This window comes from Pinus tabuliformis, chromosome 5_2, assembly GCF_031772625.1.
Source record: "Pinus tabuliformis cultivar Carrire ecotype Pingquan chromosome 5_2, CPIR1, whole genome shotgun sequence".
Classification (NCBI taxonomy): Eukaryota; Viridiplantae; Streptophyta; class Pinopsida; order Pinales; family Pinaceae; genus Pinus; species Pinus tabuliformis.
In genome coordinates, this window is record NC_142306.1 from 598611320 (window position 1) to 598620436 (window position 9117).

Consider the following 9117-nt stretch of genomic DNA (forward strand, 5'->3'; position numbering starts at 1 on the left):
TCATTATCAAAAGCAGAGTAATTAATCATACGCAATAATCCACAACGTCCATCCTTAGATAGGAGATTTTCCACACACTTTTTCTCCTTGTAGATGAGTGAGAAGGATAATCTCTAAAAAGACTTGATTAATGTTCTAATCCATTCCATCCAATGAGTAAGTTATGGAAAAAAGAAATTAGTCAGAAAAATGAACATGTTAGCATTGCTTTGAAAAACAATCATGCAGGGCTTGTGTCTGATTCTCTACAAAGTGTCTTTACAGATGCATGAACACCATTTCCTACAATCAAGTTGAGTATAAGAAGAAAATATACGAGTGAAAAAAGAATAGACCAAGGTGCAATTGATCTAAAACATGACAAAAGTGTTGGAAATATCTGTGAGATTTTGGAAGAATTATTTGACATAACAAATATTACCAGTGAAGAGGATGGTGAAGAAGTGGGTAAATGGGTTCTCTTTTCCACCATGAGACATATTTCCAAAGAGCTTATGGCAGAAGAATAAAAAACACTCTACATCTTGCTCCCGTTGGACATATTGTCAAACTATGGGATATAATCAATTGCAACATATTACACACTATCAACAAGGTTGTTTTTCAAAATGACTTGAAATGGAAGCATCTTGAAACTGTAATTAAGTCATGCATCCCACACCTTCAGTCACTTATCGACAAAACAATTGTTGAAATCATACCAGAATCAAGTCACCTCAGAAAGCTGATTTTTATATATGTTGGACGACAACTAGAGATTTGTCAGGCTTTCGACTAGATATTCAAAGCCCACCCCAATGGAGTGCGCCTAGGTGGGGAGTACACTGTCTTTGTTGGATTATAAGAGCATATACATCTCGTTGCAATTTTCAAATTTAAAGAGGAGGAACATTGTCTTTGTTGGATTAGAAGAGCATATACGTCTCGTTGCAATTTTCAAATTTAAAGAGGAGGAAATTGATCTCCTACGCACATTCTTTCCCACATGTGAGGACAAATTCTTTAGTTATCCGTGAGAACCTAATTGTTTAGACATTGAGATATATGCAATACTATAGAGTTCCATTGTTTTTCCTAAGATACCCCTTCGGAGAGTCGATGGCTCAATTGCAGTTTTACAATCATTGGAAACACCATTTGTGAATTTGATCAATTATGCATCATTGGTTTCTAAATATGCCGTAAGGCATAGGTGTGTTGCTTTGGAATTCTAAGCTTTTTTTCTGGACTCCACCATGTTCAAGGCCCTGTTGGAGTGATCAATGCATCAAAATATTGTTACCTAGAAGGATTTGATGCAATCAACAATGTTGATGTTGGGAAATGATTTGGAATACCTCTTTGAGGGACACACTGTCACGATTTTGTCAGGTTATTCATGGGACCTGATGAAATCACAGATAGGGCACTTCCTAGATTTGATGGCACGGGTGTTGAAATCTGTATGCTCGCTGAAATTTTGAGGAGGTCTGGGACACTGATTGGAATTGATATTGTTAAGCATCGTCTAGCAGCATGTCACACTATGTTACAAAAGACTGTTGTCGACTTTTTGTCATTGACGGGACTTCATTTTTTCTTTTACTTTAAAGAAAACGTATGGGGCTATTAGGCAACAGTTAACATGAAATTACTGGAAAATACCTTCATTCTACCCAAGAGACAGTAATTAACAGATCAAATGCAACAAATCTTTAGGCTATCTCCTGTGGCAAGTTTGGTTCACCACCTGTGTGGATCCCTAGGATAGGCAATTAAAGATACCAACTCGTATCAGAAGCTGAGCGGAATAATCGTAAGGTAAGATCCGACAAGTAAGAGAGGGGGTATCTCTCGTCCTTATCTTCACGAAACCTCGTGCTTAACTCCCAGTCATGGAGCTTTCCTGGTCTCCCTAACGCTATTGTATTTCACTCTTTAATCAGACTTCTATGTTTTACAGTTTAGAGTGGCCTTGGATAGTTTACTCTCCTCTAGCCTAATCCAAGGCCCTAAATAAACCTAAAACTTGTTGGTGTATTCTGATGACAATACAAAAATTTCTAGTTTATTTTATTAAGCACTTGATTTTAAGTGGTTGTTCTTTTTAAGTCAAAGGGACACTATGGAAATGAAACCGATGGTGTTTGTATGATGCAAAAGAAATTAATGAAAAACTAACTTATATGAAATGCAATTGTTTGTTCTTTGATGAAAAGAAATTTCTATTTGGGTTCTAAGAAACTTCTATAAAGCAAAAACTTTTTCTTTTTCTTTTCTTATAGCACACTTCACACTCACAAAAACTAAAAAGACAATTGATGCTTTAATAATGCAAAACTACCCTAATGCAAGGTGTACATGATAATGCAAGATCCTAGATTACTCTAAAAAAGAACGAAAGAAATTGTTTATAACTTATTAATAAGCCAACTTAAGTGTTTGAAAAGAATATAAATTTTGAATACAAAATCTTCTCCAAACAAGGAGGACTAATCAAAAACATCACAAATCACTTTAAAAAATCAAAAGAAACCAAAATCAAATTTAGCAAAAGAAAGAAAAAACAATGTTTTTTTAAGAACTTTTCTTTTTCAGGAAGCAATGAAAACAACTTTTCAAAATCACTCAAAATGCCACCAAAGACTCAAAGACCAAAAGCAAAGCACAAGGAAACTTTGTAAGTAACCAATTCGACATGAATGAAAAGTTGAAAAAAAGGGCTTCAACTTGTACTAAATGATCCAAAAGTAGCAAAAGAGCTTTGAGAAATTGACCAAGAAGTCAGGAAAGAAACACTTTCAAATTCGCCAAATGGAAACTTTCAAAAAGCAAGAAAAGGTGTAAGGCCACGAATTGACGGAAAGCAAAGCAAGTAGACCAATAATCAAGCTTGAAACAAATATTGAAAAAAATATGCTATTTCGGAAGACCAGAACAATCAAGAACCTCGATAAGAAGTCTTTTGTGTTCAAACACAAATCAATAAAACTCACTCAAAAGCAAACCTAGGCCAAAAACTTTTCAAACCAGAAGAGAATTCAAAATAGTAATCTCACTGAATAATTAAATTCTAAAGACAGAAACTGACCACTCAGAAACCAAACAGACCAAGAAACAAATCTTTCTAGGTGGAAAGATTTGAAAAAAGTATGCAAAAAATGGTTTACGCGACTGTGTTCAGGCACAGTTGCACGTACACGTGCTTCTGACAAAGGAAACTCACGTATACGCAGGTTCACTTCACAGAAACAAGAATGTGTATGCTACTGTAAACAGACAAAGGTCCTTATACAAAGCTTTTCAAGAAAAAAAAAAAAATACAGATCAAAAAGATCAGACTTAAGGTCTGAGATTCTACTGGACCAAACAATACTGTCACAGCAAGCAAACCAATAACTGAGCCCTGATTGACACTTAACAACCCAAACTAGGAATAACAAGATTGTTATCCCCAATGGAGTCACAAATTCTGTTACGGGAATAAGTACCCTATGGCTTTGGGTTGAAACCCCAACAGAGCAAGAGTAATCTATAGCAAGAAACACACATACAGCTCAGGCAACATGCTTAAATAAACAAACTATGCAAGCATGAACATATCTAGATTTCCTTCATTTGGGTAGTTCCAGTAGGGTTCAAACCCTCTGCAACTCCTGATGATCTTCGAATTTGCAAATAAACCAATCCGAACATACATAGCATCATATAGATAAAGAATTTTAATGAAGTCAACTTTATATCATATAAGTAAGATGATTAATTACACATCAAAATGACATTCATACATGAATTACAACAATATTTGATGCATAAACAAAGTTAATCTCAGGAACAAGACAATGTTTCTTTTTATTGTAGAAATCTATAACCAACATGAAGAGAATTCACCTAAGTCTTCTTCTTCTAGCTCCAAGTGGAACCGTCCTCCGGATCCGTCTAGTCCCAGTCTTCAACAACCTCCTTCCATAACCAATACCATGATATCTCAAGCAAGTGGGAGAATATCAACACTCTAGGAAACAAGGGTTTCCTAAACTTGGGGAAGTGCTTGAAGCACAGGGATACTTCAGACTCAGTCAGGGGATAATCTCAGTATAGTAATTCTATCTCTTCTCCTCCTTAAGGCCTTCCCATAGAAGTCTATTTATACTTCTCCCAATTAGTTTTTTAGTTGGGAAACAGTTGGGCCATGGGCACTAGGAGGTAATCAATAGGTAAAACCTATGAACTTCGCCCATAGTTAAGGAAGTTTAACTTTTCTAAGTGTTTTAACACATATACGCGGGTTGGGTATTGACGAACCCACGTGTACACACTTTTATCATAGGGCAAAGTAGCGTACAGGGAGTAAAACACTACCTTTAAAATATTTGGACCAACTTTAGAAGGAGGGGTTGCCCTAGGCCATAAACGAAGCATCACAAAAACCAAGGGTGAGATTTGGAGCTATAACAGGAAGCAGTGCTAGTAGAAGGGAGAAACCCCGTGAAGGATAAGGGAAAGTGAAAGGTTGCTCACAGTCCAAGGGGGAAATGAAGCTGCAAGATGAAATTGGATCCAACTATTATGAAAGAAGATTTAGTAGTAGAGGAAAAGAGGAAATAGAGGATGCAGAGAGAAGAATAGTGGAAGAGGGATGTGTAGAGTAGATTGGAGGAAGAAAAGAAGAAGCAATAACAAGAAGAGAAGCAGAAGCAGGAAGAAGAAGAAAGGTGGAGCACAATAACAAAAGAAAGAACGTGGAAACAAGTTGAAGAGCAAGAACAAAACCGACAACCATCATAGGTGGAAGGCGGACAGATGCAGGACACAAATCTTACTCAATCGGTTGAACAATTGTAGAAATCACAGACATGGAGGATGAACCGAAGCCAAAAAATTAAGATGTCGACCTGATGATTAGCACATAATAGGTCCCTATTCGGTTTCCACCACCTCCAGCACTAGAGTTGGGTCTTGGAGAGGAAGGGGGAGTTGTTCCTCTTGATGATGATCCTGTTATGTACAATTTTTCATATGATTAACTTCAAAAGAAGATTGTACAAGTGCATAAGAATTTGTTTTCAAATGACCTCGTATCTCTGGCTTTCATGAGAGAAAGGGTGATTGTGGCTGACACTAGGAAGAATCCCAATGTTATTTTCACAACCAACTTGGCCTTCACAGGTGCAAAAAAGTCAAATACTGAGTTTTTGACGGTCGATAATAAGGAATTGAAAGAGAACTTGTAGGTTTTCAGGAAAGAGTTTGAACAACTCCGCGCAGCAGCTTAGAACACAACTTCCACATAGGTACATCTGGAGGAAATGAGGGCAACGATACTTAGTGAAGTATCAACACTTGGAGAGACCATGTAGAATCTCTATGAGGAACTTGTTACCGTGTGTAAGGCAGTTTTCCACATGTATGACTTGCAATAATAGTGTAAAGACCTTGTCAAAACTCTTAGAAATGTGCAAGCTGCAATTACTGTTATGCATGAATGGACAATTTGATACAACGGGCCACCCCTTGACTTGGGTAAGAAAATGAAGCCACAGATAGAGCTCAAGAAATCCAGAGTGTGGATGTTGATCTAGAATAGTAAACAACTCGCCTCGTTCATTGGTAACATTCAGGCCTCGTATGCACAATTATACAACAGTATAGATTTCTTGGTGAAGTCCCAGAGGATCCCATAAGTTGGTTCACTCACTACATCCAAGCCTAAGAACCAGGTCAGAAAGGAGATAGAAGAATACTTGGAGCATCTTCAACATATTTCCACCAAGGAATATTTGGAGGTGAACAAACAGATAATGCAAAACTACATCAGTGGCCCTCTCCAAGTGCAAAAAATGTTTCTCATGCTTAAGAAGGAAGTTGAAACTTATTCCAAATCAATGTACTTGGATGCCATGGAGGCTAGAGTCCACTTCCAACCAAACAACATCACACAGTTTGGGGATGTCATCGCACAGTACCAAGCTTGGCACCGATACGTGACTAAGAAACAACAATTGGAAGTTGTTGAACTTGAGTTGTCCAAAACTCAAGCATGATAGTGTTTTGTCTTGTCAGGCTATATAGTTGGATCTACCCTATTGTGTCTTATATGGGTAGGAGTGTAAATTTTAATATTATTTGTACTTAATTTTTAAGTGGAATTCAAATTGTCAATATTGGAATGTGAAGAGTCATGATGTAATGTAATGAGTTATTTTGTAAAGAAGTTGAAGATTCATGAGGGAAGTCCAAAGGTCACAAATGAGATTTGAAGATTCACCCCCTCTTATTATAAATAGAACCTCATAACTATGTAAAGGGCTTTTTGGGAGCCAAGATTTTTCCTAGGTTTAGGCTTAGAGTCAGGAGCTTGGGAGTTTTGTGAGAGACTTGGATTATCCGTAGCATAGAGGAAGTATATTTCTTTGGAGGAGAAGGTGATGTTGACTTCACATTCCACTATTAGAGATAGTGGTCTGTTAATGGTGTATGTATGATTGGAACTTTCACTTAATAAAAGCTTAGAGCCGACACATTTTCATGCATATGTTGTAAATGTAATAGGACTATTCTTGTTATGTTTGCAATGTATGTTATTTAACTTATGCTTATTCTTATGAACTATTTTGTTTGCATTGGTATGAATCTTGTTGAATGTGTGATGTTGTATTAATTCATCACTGTTAACTTGTGAACTATTTCGCATATTATCTTGTGATGTCATTATGCTCATGTGCTCCTTTCAAGCTACGTGCTATTACAGGCCTTTAAGGGGCTCACTTATTTTCCCTTCTATGTGGCAGAACCTTCATGCATCACACTTGACTCTTTGTATACATAACATAACTCTATGCATAATTGCAGCCAAGGCATATCATTAAAACCCACTGCATTGACAACTGGACCATATTCCAGATGGGAATCCTACACCAAATGATGTGAGGTATAACTGGGACTTCATATCAGGGAGATCCCGTGAATATTGGCTGGTCCAGCATCGTCAACACCTACCATTGAAATACTAGACCTAATCAAATGGAATATCTCTCTCCCTTTTCACTCCCCTTCTCTCTCCAACTTTCACCCTCTATTTCTTTATTCTTCCCTCCATTTTTCCCCTCCACCAACTCCATCTCTCTTTCTCTCTCTCTCTCTCTCTCGATTTCTCTCTCTCTGCCTTCCTCACTCTCCCTTTTTCTCTCCCACCTCCCATTTTCTCTCCCCATCCCATCACTCTCACTCTCTTTTTTCCCTACAACTCTATTAATATCTCCATCCCTCTCTGCTTCTCTTCCCTCCCCCCCCCCATCTCCGTGTCTCCCTCTCTTTCTCTTCCCCTTCTCTCCCTATCACTCTCCTCTCCTATTCTCTCTCTTCCCTTGTCTCGTCTCTCCCTTGCTCTCTCTTCATCTCTCCCTTTTCACTCCCTCTCTCTCTCTCTCTCCACCTCTGTCACTATCTCCCTCCCTCTCCCTCCCCCCTCTCTCCCTCTTAAATTTGATCCCATTGTTTTTTGTTTAAGAAAGTATCTAAATTAAAAAAACTCAATTGGTTGTAAAATATTAAACCTATATTTTGGATCAATCATGTCAAGGAAAATACAATAAAGAAAAACTTAACAGAATATTGTGCTATCTTTCCTCAATTTTTGTTAGTCAATTTTCTTGCTCTCACCACTTGGATCCTTAGTTAAGATGGATCTATGCTAGTTCTTAATAATTTTATTTATATTATATAATTGTAACATCTTTATATATAAAATTATTCTCTTTTTTTTATTTTATTAAAACCTTGATTTAATTTCTATGGGAATGTTTTTATTAGTTGTAGGATAGAGGGTTTATTTGTATAACAAAAGGAATTATAACCTTTTTTATTTTAGATTTAATTAAAAAATGTTATAAAATAAAATAAAAATAAAATATTGATAAAATATTTTGTTTGCAAAATAAGTTATGGTTTTTAGGCATGTGGTATTCATAATGTTATACAAAATCCACAAATACATACAAAATTGTTTTCCCTACACCTAGTGGCCTAGTCTAGAACAACAGAAATCAAAGACTATATAGTTTTCCTTAGAAGAATTGGAGAATGGAAATATTCTTACTTGTGATTTGTCACAAGCTCTTCTCTCCTTTTGGCTTGTCGGATCCAACTGTAGCTCCAATCACTATAATTATAACTTGAACAAACTAACAACATAAGTCAAAGATTTACAACATCCATGTAACATTATCCAATCATTCTATTCAATGGATCAACATAGCATTGAAACACATGTACATAAACATAACATAACACATGTAGTAAAATGGTATATTCTTTGTAGTAAAATGGAACGGAGAGAGTTTACAACCAAAATTGGAAGCTTGTCTTGTAGAGAACATCCCAAGTTGACTTTTCCTTCCTTGCCACAATGTACACCTCAAAGCCACCCTAATGCATGGGAATGATGTCTCTCCTATGATCAAAGTAGAAGCATAAGGGTATGATTAGTCTCCAAAACCTAACCTCTAGCTTGTGGATAGCAGTAAATATATAGGAGAGGATGGTAGTTTAGGAATTCTTATCCATTTACAAATATAGGCTTGAGATACACTCTTGATGGGAGGATGAGGTCAAGGGATAAGAGGTGAAAACTCCAAGGTAGGGGAGATAGGATTCAAAGTTCTTATCTAAGGTAAATGGTTTTAATAATTCCTCGAAGCTTCTGGAAGAGGAAGCTTCATGATTCTTTTTATTTTTCCTAAATTTCTAGAACCAGTGCACCCCCAACAAGGGAAAACTTGCTTTGATCAGAGCAGGTGCAAAACTGAGAAACCTGCGAATCAAAGTAGGTCCCTAAAGGGCCAGGGTTCATTGGGCCTTAGAAGCACTACAATGAAGTAGTCAAGGTTAGAAACTCTAGGATTTGAGATACTCATGCTTAGGGCTTTATGTAGGGATTATGAAAAGGTGTTCATGGATGTTGACTGGCCCAATTTGTAGGCGTATTGACCAAATGTGACAAAATGGCCTATAACAGATAAGCCATGTTATTGATCCATGGTATGGTAACAAAGCCTATTTACAAGTTAATAATATCCATGGTAAAATGGAGGTGAGTATCCATGGTTAGGAATCTTATCATATTATTATAACATATTT